We start from the raw sequence: 17982 nt of genomic DNA on the forward strand, positions 1-17982 counted from the left end.
TGTTCTATACTCAGTTGCGTGTCGCATTTCACTCGCGAATCCGAATAGTTAAAAATCACTTTCACTTAGTTGATTTCCCGGGCCGATGCACCATATGTGGAGCGGCGATTAATTTGTAAAAATTAAATGATTGCTGTATAAATGATTGCATGTTGAATCAGTTTCAGGCTTTTAGAATGTTAGTAATGCTGTCTTTCGCCGTTCTCAACACTGGCTCTCTATTTACTATTTAGCCCCCAGATAGTGATTTAACAATACGTGAAGCTTGTAATTGGAGTTCCTAGTGCCCACTTCATCTGAGAATACCATTATAGTTGCAGCTTATAGCTCTGAGGAATTAGGAGATTGTCCGGGATTTCTACTCAAAACGATTTTCCAAAATAGTTGAGTATATTCTGAAATTCACTGATAAAAAAAACACAAGTATCCCTACAACCTAACTAACAGAGCAGTTCAGAGTCTAATGCGCTTATGCAACTATAAATGTCCGAATTAAATGTTAAAAAGAATGCTCGCCATAATTTGATGAGAATATTTCATCAAACGCCACGCTAAATAATTGGTAGAATGTCTGTCCCGCGACGGCACGTGAAAATACGACAATACGCAAACTGAAACTAGTTAATAAAAATCATCCCAGAATTAACACTTCACTTGAAATGTTTTCATGGTTCCACGTATCTCTAGTAACTTAATACGGCACCCGAGGCTGTTTGTAGCAGTGGTACCGATGCGACGCGACTCCCGACACTGATGGCGTGTCATTCAGCGTCTGGAGAGAACTGGGGCCTTCCTTCCTCGCACAGCGTTCTTATATATAAAGCCGTGGTGCGGACGGCTAAGGGAACGCCTGATTAAATCGGCTCTCCCGACTAGCCGCTGGGCTAGTAACGCACCACTTCAAGTTACATAATAATTTATAGCTTCTTTGGCTGATGGCCGATGAAGCTCTTAATTTAAACGTGCATTCAGCACGCAGGTAAGTATTGATAATAAAATTTTGACGTGGCTAAGTTAAATATTTTGGGTGAGAGAATTAATTAAATTACACTGCACGCAGTAGATGAACTCTGAACTGGCCCTTTTGAGATCCGCTATCGCTATAATTTTATAGGTATTCAAAAGAAACTTTTCACATCTTCATAGTCATAGCGGACCTCCAACCTATTTAAATCTAAACATCCTAGCCTTATTTGTTAGCCTACTTAATCTATCTTGCTTCCTTCAGTTTTGAGACGAAAACCACAAAATCCTGAATTTCCACTAAAATCTTAATTTGTGAAATCCAAAGTACTGTTTTTATTAAATCATTCTGAAAGATGAATCTAAATATAAATTTTGAAGTCTCTAGCTCTTTTCTGTTGCGCCAATGATTTTTTCAGAAAAACGTCCAAATTTCGAAAATGGCTGAAGTTATCGAACTGATATTTAACACACATTAATTTAGTATTATTCCTGACATGCTAGAAAAGTTTTAGGTCATTTGCTTGATTTTTAGGGTATTGTGCAATATTTATGACGTCAGAGCTAGTTACAGCAGACTGGCTGGCACACAATGGAAACTGATGTGAATTTACTACAGCGTGAGTAGGCTGCTTCCCTACATCACCCTCTACTTAAATTTTTTGTTTATGAATGTTAATGAATGAAAAAAAATTTAATTACAAAAAGGGAAGAAAGAGTACAGTTTAACTCCCTATGAAAAATCAAGATTGAAATATAAACCTGTAGAAACATTAAAGAAAACTGATTACCTACATTAATTATTTAAATTGTAGGCATGTTCACTGCCTTTTAAACAATGTCATTACTCAAAATTTTTAAGCAAAGTCAATGAAATATTTTGGCATACATATTGCCTTAGACAAACAAACAAATACAAATTGAAAAATTATAAAATCCTAGATCCATTAAATACATTAAATACATTTTTACATACACAAATTCAAAGAAAATAACATGATACATAAACAGATGATTATCTCTTAGCAGTCTTTTCCAAACCTGAAAGAAAATTTCACAAATAATTTTTACACACGTAGTTGTAGCCGCTTTGGCTGGCGTCCTACACTTCCATTCACAAGGGTAGAGGAGGGGAAGTTGCTATGGTGTGCGTCCTTCACATTCTCTCTAAATTACATGGGGGAAAGGGGAGGGGTCACTGTGAGTTGTTTCCAAGTCACTCCACGCTTTCACGCAGCTACCAGGCTGCCATTATCTGGTTTGTTCTGTAGAACAAACAAAAAGAGTGCCTCAGACTCTGTTCACTTAATATCTATGGGTGGGTCACAATGAAATAGGGATATATACATTTTATCCTTCAACATTTTTCTGGAACAAAGTTAACAGAACCTTTTCAATTTTACTCTCGTGGTTACTTAACTGTCATAAAATCGGTAAACAAATGGCTCAAAACGCCGTTAGTCACTTACTAGAGAAAATTTATGCTCAAGGCATACAATCATAAATCTTATTTAATCTCAATTTATCATTTCTGGGCCGGAACACTGAACCAATGCTCGGTACAGTCCTGATACATTTGTATTTTAAGCACTTAACTGACTCATCTTTGATTACCTTATTCTTAGAGATAGTATGAGTATGATTAGTGGTTGTTTTCTCAGCTTCTTTGCACATGTAACTTTTGGTAATAGTACAGTTGTGAGTGTTCAAAACACACTACGTTTAGTTGACTACTAAATCCACTTATTGGTCCTCTGCTGTTGTCAGTTCCACATCTGCAATTAGGTACTTACTTACTTTGAAGTGTATTTATGCTGAGCTAAAATAATGTTTCACGTCTGTCAGTATGTTATTTATTTATTTTGCTAGTGTATGTACTTATTTAACACTCACTCTATTAATATTTAAAGCATAGGATAACACATTTATTTCATATTCATAGTGTATTGCAGCTGATTAGTTTGCTCACGTGGCAATCAATTTCCACTCGATCGGACGCTGAAACCTCAGGTAGTCTCTCTCGACCTACCACTAAAGTGCATCAAGTAATTATGGACGAGCGTAATGCTAAATTCCTTAAACCTATAGGACACCATGAGCTGCTCTGTCTCATCTAACATAAGGGTACCTATGGTCGCATTCACGCCTCCAACTCATAACCTCAATACGTGAAGGTGTATCCTGTCACACACTACACTAAAATAATGGCCAGCTCCAACCTTATAAATACTTCAGGGACGTGTCCTTCACGTCTCAACCACAAACGCTGCTCAATTCTATTACACTGCCTTTCCTTGCTATAACAGGTGAGTTTAATCTTACAACTTATCTGCATATTTTTCCTAACACTAAGCAATCTCTTTTACTATTTCTTAGTTAGCTCTAATGCATACACTAGGTTTCACTACCACTTCAGATCCTGCTTGTACATGAATTCATATATCTTTTTAAATTACTGTTGGTGAACCATTTCCAATAAAACAACACTTTGTAGTTACTATATTACCAGGGTTCTATACATACTTGTTACTCAAATACATTTTATATCTTAATTACATCATACTTCTCTATTGTTTGTCACTGTTAGGTTTGTCACATTAGGTATTTTTCTTCACTAATCGGTAGATAGAATGGTTACATAACTCATGGCTAGATAGCCATGACAGAAAATTTTCATGTCTGGAAAGAAGAGGTCGAAATTTTTCTGGATAGGAAAGATGAAGAATGAGTGAGACCTGAAATGGAAAGAAGATCTCACACAGCTGCCACACTGTGTAGAGGTTACAGAACAACCACCTCCCTACAGCATTCATTGGTTTCATGCTGTATTGATAACCATACCAGAAAATTTAATGTATGAAAGAAGAGGTCGAAATTTTTGTAGATAGGAAAGATGAAGAATGAGTGAGACCTGAAATGGGAAAGAAGATCTCACACAGCTGGGACTGCACAGCTGCCACACTGTGTAGAGGTTACAGAACAACCTCCTCCCTACAGCATTCATTGGTTTAATGTCCGCCCCAGTAGCTGAGTGGTCAGCGTGACGGATTGCCGTCCTCTGGGCCCGGGTTCGATTCCCGGCTGGGTCGGAGATTTTCTCCGCTCAGGGACTGGGTGTTGTGTTGTGTTCATCATCATTTCATCCCCATCCGGCGTGCAGGTCGCCCAATGTGGCGCCGAATGTAATAAGACCTGCGATATGGCGGCCGGACCTGCCCCGCGAGGGGTCTCCCGGCCAATGACGCCAAACGCTCATTTCCATTGGTTTAATGCTGTATTGATAACCATACCGGAAAATTTAATGTGTGAAAGAAGAGGTCGAAATTTTTGAGGACAGGAAAGAGGAAGAATGAGTGAGATCTGAAATGGGAAAGAAGATCTCACACAGCTGGGACTGCACAGCTGCCACACTGTGTAGAGGTTACAGAACAACCTCCTCCCTACAGCATTCATTCATAACCTTTGACCACGCCACGTCGATCTGAAAATACTTTATGATGCCTTTTTAGAACCTGTCTCAGTTCTTCCTTTTGATTGTCTGAAATCTTATAGATTTCCTGCAATTTAGCTTTTATTTTGTCTAAAATAATTGCTGCTTCTTCTTCTTCTGTGTTCAGCTTACTTGTACCAAGATTAACATCCTCGTCCCAATACCTCCTATTTTTCAGAACTCGTATAGGCAGCTCCCAAGTTCCATCATCAGTTACTACATGTTTATCACGAAAAGGGACTGTAATTACTCCGGTTATTGGCAAGACCATTTTTAACTGGCTTCTTTCAAAGTCAACAACACTCTGATATTTTGACAAGAAATCTATGCCAATTAAAACCTCAATACTGAGATTATTTACAATTAAACATGGATGATCAATTAAATTACCACTTATGTTAAAGGGCAGCAAAGCTTCTTGCTTTACTGTTTTTGACACCTTGCCAGTAGCACCAATTATTCTTAGTCCTGATACCCTCATTACTGTAAGCTTGTCTTTACCAGGTAATGCATCAAAGAAGGACTGAGATATTGCACTCACCTCACTTCCACTGTCTAAGAGACAACGTACATTGATACCCAACATATTCACTATTATTATAGGGTGGCTTATTCTAGGTTGTACAGGTGGTTCCTCAAATTCATCTAATAGTCCCTTTTGGATTTGTCTCCAACTAAAGTGATCAACATCTGTCTTCATTACATTAAGGTCACAGTGTGTAGGGGTTTCCTGAATTACATTTTCAGCTGCCTTTTCCAGTCGGTCTATTAATTTTAAATCGAAACACCGCACGACTTCATTACGCTTAGTTTGCTGAACATGACCCAAATTACTGTAGTCTGGGCGATTCTGCGCCTCCAGACCGGGCATAACATTAGTTACAGCTAAAACACCTTCACCATTATCGTCGGTTTCCTTCTCAAGTGACAGCTGGTCACAGCTACTGGGTTCATCGACCCCCAACAGCCTACCCTCTACATTCTCACTTATCTCCTGCCCTAAATCTATTAGTACATTATCAACATCCTGCACAGGCACTTTAGATAAGAGCACATCATCCTCATCGTAAATATAACCATGAATTTCTTCTGCTTCTTCACCTGACAATTCAATATTTTGTAGCTCTTCCCTACTGTTACACTGCTGCGCCTTCTCTTTCTCTTCCCACTTAGAAAGCGTCTCTAACACGGTATCTATCAAATACTGTGAGTGATCTAATATTTCTGTTGTATCCTTAGATGCTACCGACACTTCATCCATCTGTTCAGTTTGAGTATTCTGATTTGTCTTACCAATTTCCGTAACTACTGGCTTAGGAAAAGTAACCGCCTGGTGAGCGCCAGTGTCCTCATAGACGGGAACTAGTTTTCCTGCCTCGGCCTACTACTGTTTCCTTTATTTTCATTATAGTTGACTGGCACAGCATTACTTTCTGTACTGTTGTTTACATGCATATTTCTGTTTGGAACAAAATTATTATCCCTTGGACGCCATTGTTGGTTTTGATAATTATTTCCCCAATTCCTACCTCTCTTAGGATGGCGAACACCTACTGTTCCGATGTTTACATTGCCATTTTGCTCGTTCCTAAAATTATTACTATTGTTATTAGCATTTCTGTTATTACGTGCTAGCTCCTCAATGGCAGCAACACGTTCTACACGTTCCAAATACTCAATGAAACGATCCAGATTGTCTCTAGGGGCTGATATAATTCTAGTTTGCCAATACCATGGCAGTTTGGCTTCAACACCTAGTATTATCATTTCACGTTTCAGCTTTTCGTCCAAATGTGACAAACGTGAAATCCATAACCTAGCAAACTCTTTAATGGACTCCTTGCCTGCATTGAAGCGTTTTCCACTCCAAAATTCTCTCAACACTTCATTTTGCTTATTGCTAGACCAATACTCATTAATGAAAGCTGTTTTAAACTCCGCTAATGTTTTACACTTTAACATAACATCAGCTGACCAACGCATGGCGTCACCTGCTAAATGGCTTCTAATAAATGAGATTTCCTCTCGTTCAGACCAAGTTGGTGGAATCACGTCTTCAAAATCGTTCCAGAAATCTAGCGGGTGGATATTTTTATCTGGATCAAACCGCAAGAACTGCCGACACCCGATAAAAGCGGCATTTGCAGCTACAACTTGTTGTATACTACCATTACCAGAAGTTACTGAAGCTACTTTACTCTCAATGTTAGCAATGTTAGTACTGATATTTTCTACTTTCATTTCAACATTATCTACTCTTTGTACAATATGAGTAGTGTCAGTTTTGATTGCTTCTACTTCTGCTTGACGTATGTTTACTTTTATATTAACATCTTTAAATCTATCTGAGCACAGTTCAGATTCCGCCTCGATCTTTTCTGTTAACTTGTGCTCCAGCTTCGCATCTTCCATTTGGAAGTCTTTGCGAACCTCAGCGACTTCGGATTTTATAGTCTTATACATTTCAGAAAATTGTTGAGCAACCTTTTTCTTAATATCCTCATGATTGTAATCAATTTTATAATTCAAACTGTCTAGATCCTCTTTCAACTTATTGCAACCAGCCTTGAAGGTATCGTCCATTACCTCCAATCGTTTATTAAAATTTGTTTGGCTGGCCACAATCTCAGACTTTAATTCAGCATTATTGGATTCTAATTTATTGTTCATTGCCTCAAACCGTTTATTAAAATTTGTTTGGCTGGCCACAATCCTGTTATTTGCCTCAATTATATCAGATTTTAAATCAGCAGTCATTTTTGCATTACTAGCAGCTATTACTTGTAATATAACATTTAAATCAACAGCCCCAGTATCTTTGGGTTGCTCACTGGCTGGCTTTTTATCACACTCAGGTGACGAAAAACTAGCTCCAACACCAGAATCATCAAAACTAAATGAAACTTCTGATTGATTAGTCATATCTAACTTCTCCTGTTTAAACTCTACCATCTCTGATGACTGTTTCATTATTAACTCATCAGAGAAACTATCATCCAATAAATTTACAATTTCTGCTTTCTGCTTTACTACAGGGATCTCTATTATTGAATCATTGCCCCTTCCCACACTACTGTCAGGAGACAATATTTCATATTTCACCTTTACATTACTACTTCCATGCATATTTACACTTGAACCGTTGTCTGGATTTACAGTTCCCTCAACAGACATAGGTTCTGATATACACTCCTGGAAATGGAAAAAAGAACACATTGACACCGGTGTGTCAGACCCACCATACTTGCTCCGCACACTGCGAGAGGGCTGTACAAGCAATGATCACACGCACGGCACAGCGGACACACCAGGAACCGCGGTGTTGGCCGTCGAATGGCGCTAGCTGCGCAGCATTTGTGCACCGCCGCCGTCAGTGTCAGCCAGTTTGCCGTGGCATACGGAGCTCCATCGCAGTCTTTAACACTGGTAGCATCCCGCGACAGCGTGGACGTGAACCGTATGTGCAGTTGACAGACTTTGAGCGAGGGCGTATAGTGGGCATGCGGGAGGCCGGGTGGACGTACCGCCGAATTGCTCAACACGTGGGGCGTGAGGTCTCCACAGTACATCGATGTTGTCGCCAGTGGTCGGCGGAAGGTGCACGTACCCGTCGACCTGGGACCGGACCGCAGCGACGCACGGATGCACGCCAAGACCGTAGGATCCAATGCAGTGCCGTAGGGGACCGCACCGCCACTTCCCAGCAAATTAGGGACACTGTTGCTCCTGGGGTATCGGCGAGGACCATTCGCAACCGTCTCCATGAAGCTGGGCTACGGTCCCGCACACCGTTAGGCCGTCTTCCGCTCACGCCCCAACATCGAGCAGCCCGCCTCCAGTGGTTGTGTGACAGGCGTGAATGGAGGGACGAATGGAGACGTGTCGTCTTCAGCGATGCGAGTCGCTTCTGCCTTGGTGCCAATGATGGTCGTATGCGTGTTTGGCGCCGTGCAGGTGAGCGCCACAATCAGGACTGCATACGACCGAGGCACACAGGGCCAACACCCGGCATCATGGTGTGGGGAGCGATCTCCTGCACTGGCCGTACACCACTGGTGATCGTCGAGGGGACACTGAATAGTGCACGGTACATCCAAACCGTCATCGAACCCATCGTTCTACCATTCCTAGACCGGCAAGGGAACTTGCTGTTCCAACAGGACAATGCACGTCCGCATGTATCCCGTGCCACCCAACGTGCTCTAGAAGGTGTAAGTCAACTACCCTGGCCAGCAAGATCTCCGGATCTGTCCCCCATTGAGCATGTTTGGGACTGGATGAAGCGTCGTCTGACGCGGTCTGCACGTCCAGCACGAACGCTGGTCCAACTGAGGCGCCAGGTGGAAATGGCATGGCAAGCCGTTCCACAGGACTACATCCAGCATCTCTACGATCGTCTCCATGGGAGAATAGCAGCCTGCATTGCTGCGAAAGGTGGATATACACTGTACTAGTGCCGACATTGTGAATGCTCTGTTGCCTGTGTCTATGTGCCTGTGGTTCTGTCAGTGTGATCATGTGATGTATCTGACCCCAGGAATGTGTCAATAAAGTTTCCCCTTCCTGGGACAATGAATTCACGGTGTTCTAATTTCAATTTCCAGGAGTGTATGTTTAACCTCAGTTTCTTTTAGCGGCTCCATCGCCGACAGTCTTTTAGTGCAGGTTAGTAAAATTTTTAACAGCTTTTCACTTAACTTAATTCCTTCTGCACGACGTATGGCGTTGCCGGCGCGGCGTACCAGGATTCCTGATGCGACGTGGCACGTTGAACTGCAGACGGCTCTCCGACGGCTGTTGTGTGTTTGCGTGGCCCACAATTGCAGGCGCTGCGCCGGCTGCTCCAGCGGACGACTGCGGTGCGGCGAGACTGGCTTCTCGCGATGCCGGCAGCACAGCTAGACTCAGTGCCAGCTCTGTCAATCCAGATGTGTTGTTAATCCAATTGCGTCGTCCACATACACACGTAACACATTCCCTGTTCTATACTCAGTTGCGTGTCGCATTTCACTCGCGAATCCGAATAGTTAAAAATCACTTTCACTTAGTTGATTTCCCGGGCCGATGCACCATATGTGGGGCGGCGATTAATTTGTAAAAATTAAATGATTGCTGTATAAATGATTGCATGTTGAATCAGTTTCAGGCTTTTAGAATGTTAGTAATGCTGTCTTTCGCCGTTCTCAACACTGGCTCTCTATTTACTTTTTAGCCCCCAGATAGTGATTTAACAATACGTGAAGCTTGTAATTGGAGTTCCTAGTGCCCACTTCATCTGAGAATACCATTATAGTTGCAGCTTATAGCTCTGAGGAATTAGGAGATTGTCCGGGATTTCTAATCAAAACGATTTTCCAAAATAGTTGAGTATATTCTGAAATTCACTGATAAAAAAAACACAAGTATCCCTACAACCTAACTAACAGAGCAGTTCAGAGTCTAATGCGCTTATGCAACTATAAATGTCCGAATTAAATGTTAAAAAGAATGCTCGCCATAATTTGATGAGAATATTTCACCAAACGCCACGCTAAATAATTGGTAGAATGTCTGTCCCGCGACGGCACGTGAAAATACGACAATACGCAAACTGAAACTAATTAATAAAAATCATCCCAGAATTAACACTTCACTTGAAATGTTTTCATGGTTCCACGTATCTCTAGTAACTTAATACGGCACCCGAGGCTGTTTGTAGCAGTGATACCGATGCGACGCGACTCCCGACACAGATGGCGTGTCATTCAGCGTCTGGAGAGAACTGGGGCCTTCCTTCCTCGCGCAGCGTTCTTATATATAAAGCCGCGGTGCGGACGGCTAAGGGAACGCCTGATTAAATCGGCTCTCCCGACTAGCCGCTGGGCTAGTAACGCACCACTTCAAGTTACATAATAATTTATAGCTTCTTTGGCTGATGGCCGATGAAGCTCTTAATTTAAACGTGCATTCAGCACGCAGGTAAGTATTGATAATAAAATTTTGACGTGGCTAAGTTATATATTTTGGGTGAGAGAATTAATTAAATTACACTGCACGCAGTAGATGAACTCTGAACTGGCCCTTTTGAGATCCGCTATCGCTATAATTTTATAGGTATTCAAAAGAAACTTTTCACATCTTCATAGTCATAGCGGACCTCCAACCTATTTAAATCTAAACATCCTAGCCTTATTTATTAGCCTACTTAATCTATCTTGCTTCCTTCAGTTTTGAGACGAAAACCACAAAATCCTGAATTTCCACTAAAATCTTAATTTGTGAAATCCAGAGTACTGTTTTTATTAAATCATTCTGAAAGACGAATCTAAATATAAATTTTGAAGTATCTAGCTCTTTTCTGTTGCGCCAATGATTTTTTCAGAAAAACGTCCAAATTTCGAAAATGGCTGAAGTTATCGAACTGATATTTAACACACATTAATTTAGTATTATTCCTGACATGCTAGAAAAGTTTTAGGTCATTTGCTTGATTTTTAGGGTATTGCGCAATATTTATGACGTCAGAGCTAGTTACAGCAGACTGGCTGGCACACAATGGAAACTGATGTGAATTTACTACAGCGTGAGTAGGCTGCTTCCCTACAACACGTTCGACTGTCTCATCAACAAATTAATGGAGAGTGTTTCTTATGTGACAATGAACTTTCAGTAGTTGATAAGTGCGGAAGAATGGCTGACTAATACCAAATATTTGACTGCAGTTTGTAGGAGATGTCTGCAGCGTAATGGTAGTCCCTGGGCTCGCCGAGGCTTGTGGTTTCGATCCCAGCTGCTTTCGATAATTTAACTTACTGAAATACACTCCAGTCATCAGGCCTGTATCCTAAGTTTTATTTATACATTCACACTGCATCTCAACGTATATTTTTAAGCTCTTGCCAAAGAACTTCCTCTTTAAGGGCACACACACAAATCCAAGTATATAACCCCTATCAAATTCCTAATAAAACAGAAGAGCTTGAGATATACATAAAGGTCATTATATACTGTTAATAGTAAATATGTGTTTACAATGATCACATACAGTATGTACTTTTATGGACATATGATGGAGAAGGTAGTTACATCTGCTAAACCGACACTAAGTTTCCGAAGATGAAATGACAGTACTTTAAACGTATTGGTCAAATGTTTGAGCGGAGCTAAGGCAAGAGTCGCTATTAATCACACAATGAGTTTTTGTCCGAATTTTAGTAAACAAACAAAGAGTGGGAAATGGGCAAACAGAGTATAAAAGTGATCAATGTGAGGTCTAGTTTTGCAAATAAATATTTGATTGCTTCAAGCCGGCCGCGGTGGCCGTGCGGTTCTGGCGCTGCAGTCCGGAACCGCGGGACTGCTACGGTCGCAGGTTCGAATCCTGCCTCGGGCATGGGTGTGCGTGATGTCCTTAGGTTAGTTAGGTTTAAGTAGTTCTAAGTTCTAGGGGACTTATGACCTAAGATGTTGAGTCCCATAGTGCTCAGTGCCATTTGAACCATTTTTTGATTGCTTCAAAGTGATCAGGGTAATTGAGGGAAACTTAATTAGTGATTTGAGGAAAAATCAAAATATTTCACGAACAGCTGCTGCGAGCTTTGTAAATTCTGTCAAAAAGTTCATCTCTTCAAAACCTGGCTCTTTTTGCACATAAAAAGATACTGTGCTGTGATATTTAACAGTCAAAATGCTCCCTTTGGAATCAAGTTGTAAATTTAGAATTTCTGAGAACAGAAGACGCTAGGAAGATTAATGAGTTGTGAATGTCATGCTTCTGAATAAAACTTCAAGATTAAAAAAATGAAAAAAATCGGTCGAATATTTTGTGAAATGATTTGTCCAAAAAAAAAAAAAAAAACAGATCAGATAAAGATTTGATGTGTCTTTAAATGATGCTCAAAATAATATACAGCAAACGAGGAGCATCAAATGTTTCTCTAATCTCCTTTATTTCTTACTTTTAGGCAAATAATTTCACAAATTAGGCATCTTTGGAAGTTTAGTACCAGTTTAGCAGATGTCAATACCCTCTGCATTGAAACGTAATGCCATTGTAAGACCAGAAAAGTACACATTGTAAGACCAGAAAAGTACACATTGTATGTGAATATTGTAAATAGAGACTGACTATTTACAAAAACTAATGACATTTATTGTGTGGCAAGCTCTTGTGATTTATTAAGATTTACAGGGTGTTTCAAAAATGACCGGTATATTTGAAATGGCAATAAAAACTAAACGAGCAGCGATAGAAATACACCGTTTGTTGCAATATGCTTGGGACAACAGTACATTTTCAGGCGGACAAACTTTCGAAATTACAGTAGTTACAATTTTCAACAACAGATGGCGCTGCAAGTGATGTGAAAGATATAGAAGACAACGCAGTCTGTGGGTGCGCCATTCTGTACGTCATCTTTCTGCTGTAAGCGTGTGCTGTTCACAACGTGCAAGTGTGCTGTAGACAACATGGTTTATTCCTTAGAACAGAAGATTTTTCTGGTGTTGGAATTCCACCGCCTAGAACACAGTGTTGTTGCAACAACACGAAGTTTTCAACGGAGGTTTAATGTAACCAAAGGACCGAAAAGCGATACAATAAAGGATCTGTTTGAAAAATTTCAACGGACTGGGAACGTGACGGATGAACGTGCTGGAAAGGTAGGGCGACCGTGTACGGCAACCACAGAGGGCAATGCACAGCTAGTGCAGCAGGTGATCCAACAGTGGCCTCGGGTTTCCGTTCGCCGTGTTGCAGCTGCGGTCCAAATGACGCCAACGTCCAAGTATCGTCTCATGCGCTAGAGTTTACACCTCTATCCATACAAAATTCAAACATGGCAACCCCTCAGCGCCGCTACCATTGCTGCACGAGAGACATTCGCTAACGATATAGTGCACAGGATTGATGACGGCGATATGCATGTGGGCAGCATTTGGTTTATTGACGAAGCTTATTTTTACCTGGACGGCTTCGTCAATAAACAGAACTGGCGCATATGGGGAACTGAAAAGCCCCATGTTGCAGTCCCATTGTCCCTGAATCCTCAAAAAGTACTGGTCTGGGCCGCCATTTCTTCCAAAGGAATCATTGGCCCATTTTTCAGATCCGAAACGATTACTGCATCACGCTATCTGGACATTCTTCGTGAATTTGTGGCGGTACAAACTGCCTTAGACGACACTGCGAACACCTCGTGGTTTATGCAAGATGGTGCCCGGCCACATCGCACGGCCGACGTCTTTATTTTCCTGAATTAATATTTCGATGATCGTGTGATTGCTTTGGGCTATCCGAAACATGCAGGAGGCAGCGTGGATTGGCCTCCCTATTCGCCAGACATGAACCCCTGTGACTTCTTTCTGTGCGGACACTTGAAAGACCAGGTGTACCGCCAGAATCCAGAAACAATTGAACAGCTGAAGCAGTATATCTCATCTGCATGTGAAGCCATTCCGCCAGACACGTTGTCAAAGATTTCGGGTAATTTCATTCAGAGACTACGCCATATTATTGCTACGCATGGTGGATATGTGGAAAATATCGTACTATAGAGTTTCCCAGACCGCAGCGCCATCTGTTGTTGAAAATTGTAACTACTGTAATTTCGAAAGTTTGTATGCCTGAAAATGTACTTTTGTCCCAAGCATATTGCAGCAAACGGTGTATTTCTATCGCTGCTCGTTTAGTTTTTATTGCCGTTTCAAATATACCGGTCATTTTTGAAACACCCTGTAGATGGGTGTGGTGTGTGCACACTTAGAGATCAAGTACTCTGGTAAGTTCTTAAAAATATACGTTGGATGCAGTGTAAAGGGTATAGATAAAATTTAGTTCACGTAACAGATGACAGAATTGTACACTCCTGGAAATTGAAATAAGAACACCGTGAATTCATTGTCCCAGGAAGGGGAAACTTTATTGACACATTCCTGGGGTCAGATACATCACATGATCACACTTACAGAACCACAGGCACATAGACACAGGCAACAGAGCATGCACAATGTCGGCACTAGTACAGTGTATATCCACCTTTCGCAGCAATGCAGGCTGCTATTCTCCCATGGAGACGATCGTAGAGATGCTGGATGTGGTCCTGTGGAACGGCTTGCCATGCCATTTCCACCTGGCGCCTCAGTTGGACCAGCGTTCGTGCTGGACGTGCAGACCGCGTCAGACGACGCTTCATCCAGTCCCAAACATGCTCAATGGGGGACAGATCCGGAGATCTTGCTGGCCAGGGTAGTTGACGTACACCTTCTAGAGCACGTTGGGTGGCACGGGATACATGCGGACGTACATTGTCATGTTGGAACAGCAAGTTCCCTTGCCGATCTAGGAATGGTAGAACGATGGGTTCGATGACGGTTTGGATGTACCGTGCACTATTCAGTGTCCCCTCGACGATCACCAGTGGTGTACGGCCAGTGTAGGAGATCGCTCCCCACACCATGATGCTGGGTGTTGGCCCTGTGTGCCTCGGTCGTATGCAGTCCTGATTGTGGCGCTCACCTGCACGGCGCCAAACACGCATACGACCATCATTGGCACCAAGGCAGAAGCGACTCTCATCGCTGAAGACGACACGTCTCCATTTGTCCCTCCATTCACGCCTGTCGCGACACCACTGGAGGCGGGCTGCACGATGTTGGGGCGTGAGCGGAAGACGGCCTAACGGTGTGCGGGACCGTAGCCCAGCTTCATGGAGACGGTTGCGAATGGTCCTCGCCGATACCCCAGGAGCAACAGTGTCCCTAATTTGCTGGGAAGTGGCGGTGCGGTCCCCTACGGCACTGCGTAGGATCCTACGGTCTTGGCGTGCATCCGTGCGTCGCTGCGGTCCGGTCCCAGGTCGACGGGCACGTGCACCTTCCGCCGACCACTGGCGACAACATCGATGTACTGTGGAGACCTCACGCCCCACGTGTTGAGCAATTCGGCGGTACGTCCACCCAGCCTCCCGCATGCCCACTATACGCCCTCGCTCAAAGTCCGTCAACTGCACATACGGTTCACGTCCACGCTGTCGCGGCATGCTACCAGTGTTAAAGACTGCGATGGAGCTCCGTATGCCACGGCAAACTGGCTGACACTGACGGCGGCGGTGCACAAATGCTGCGCAGCTAGCGCCATTCGACGGCCAACACCGCGGTTCCTGGTGTGTCCGCTGTGCCGTGCGTGTGATCGTTGCTTGTACAGCCCTCTCGCAGTGTCCGGAGCAAGTATGGTGGGTCTGACACACCGGTGTCAATGTGTTCTTTTCTCCATTTCCAGGAGTGTATTTCAGTCAATTAAGGTACAGAATGCAGCTGGTATCGAACCCAGCACCCTCGGCGAGTCACATTGCTATTCACAGATACTACCATTACACGACAGATATCTATAGAAAATTGCTTACAAATTTTTGTTTGTTATTAGTCAGCAATTCTTCCGCACTTATCAGCAATTGGAAGATCATGCTCACATAAGAAACACTAGTCTTTAATTTATGGATCAGATAGTCGAACGCATCTCTGCTCGGCCTCGTACATTACAATAATTTGTCTGGTGACATTCGTAGCTGATGATATAAATAATTATGAAATTCTCCATGGAGTTTCCTCCCTTTGTAAATTTCATGCACAGCACTCCTTTATCGCCTTACTTTCCAAACTAAGGCTAATTTTGCTGTCTTGCTCTTGAGCTACAAAACTGTACGATTTATGCGTACAGTTTTATGGAAACAATTGGTCTGCTATAGTAGCTATCTTGTAGATGGACAGCAGGGCAGCCGAGCGTAACGTCCGATGCTGCGGCTTGTCGCACACCCATTCACCACACGCTGTTGGTCGCTTTTGACACTTACGTAGGACGCGGCTTTTAACAAAAAAGAAAAACTGCCACACACGACAGCACGACAAGCATGGATAAAAAGAATTTCCTTTTTACACGGCAACCTGCTGCAGCTAAAATTCATGGCATGTTCTTCGGTATACCTCAGACGTTTCAGAAATGCTTCTTGCGTTAGTTTTACTTGTAATATTAAAGCGCAAAATTGCCAAATGATAACTCATGGTGTCATAATAGATAAAGAAGTTTCTGTGAATTTATCCGATTTTTTTAAGAGTGAATAGGTTTCCTAACGTCATTCCAGTGAAGGGAAATGTAACACCTAGTTATAGCAGAATCAACACCTTGACATACTAAGTAAGATATTTCTTGTGGAGAAATCCGACTCGCCTCTATACGTATACACTTTTCATACTAAGTTTTCAGAACGTTACTCTACGGTTAACGCATGTGTCTTTTAACTATAGGTAATTTTCATTAACGAGCCAGAATACCGGTCCGTAGCTCGTGGTCGTGCGGTAGCGTTCTCGTTTCCCGTGCCCGGGTTCCCGGGTTCGATTCCCGGCGGGGTCGGGGATTTTCTCTGCCTCGTGATGACTGGGTGTTCTGTGATGTCCTTAGGTTAGTTAGGTTGAAGAAGTTCTAGAGGACTGATGACCATACATGTTAAGTCCCATAATGCTCAGAGCCATTTGGACCATTTTTTAACAGAATACCGTGAGAAACAAATCCATGTTACAAATTTAGTTTCGTACGTGTTTCGTAGGTCCAGCGATTGTAGACACAGCAGAACATATCTGTCTTGATGAACTTAAAGTCAGAGATGTCTCCATTCACAGTATTTCCACAATTATTTGGTTGAAGCTGCGTATTTAAGAGGACCCTGGATTTCACATTCCCAACACCTCTTAGTCTGCGGACGCTGCACGATGAGCCCACTCCTTGAATTTTCATTAATAAGGTGGGGTGCGAAGGGATGTGAACATTCCCTCAATGATCCAGCCTTCATTCAGCGTATGGGAACTTCATGACTGTGGCGTCCAATACAGATAAGTTCTTCTCGTTCTGGAGAAGTAGAGGCTCAGTGGTAAACATCGCATGCGATGTCGACGTTCTGATTCCTCATTAAGCAGCTTTTTCAGTATTTACTTATTTGATCGAATAGATTACATCTATGTTAATGTGTCAGGATTGGCGAGGTAGGGAAACCAGTAGGCACCCGTTGAGGTGATGAAGTTAAACATTTTATGTAGGCATGATGGTTTATTTCAGTAAAAAGTGGTTGAAGGCAGGGCTAGAGAAGCAGCTGAAACTGAATGGGCTGCTGCCCAAGAGAGCAGGAGAGGAGAGCGTCTAACCGGGTCGGAAGCTACCAGCAGAAGAGAGTGGACGGCGTGTCCGCTCCCGGCGGATGGCCGCTGCTCCTCCCCCACGTAACCACCTCCATATTTCCTTATTGGACAGCCAAATTGTAGACCCGCGGTTCGGTAGCGTAACCTCGTCAGCAACACATGAGTTTAGCTGCTGATGGTTCAACACGTGATTTTCGAAGTGGTTCTGTCCGGTATAATGCAATGTGACTTACGAGCTGACACTAGCCGCCAGCAGAAGGCACTGGCGAACATCAATTGAAATATAAAAAATTAAACTTTTATAATAATACATCTACTCAGTAACGGCCCCCAGTGTACACCCTTCTCCCCTCCGCAGGAGTGAA

The sequence above is a fragment of the Schistocerca serialis genome, chromosome 3 (assembly GCF_023864345.2).
Source record: "Schistocerca serialis cubense isolate TAMUIC-IGC-003099 chromosome 3, iqSchSeri2.2, whole genome shotgun sequence".
Taxonomy (NCBI): Eukaryota; Metazoa; Arthropoda; class Insecta; order Orthoptera; family Acrididae; genus Schistocerca; species Schistocerca serialis.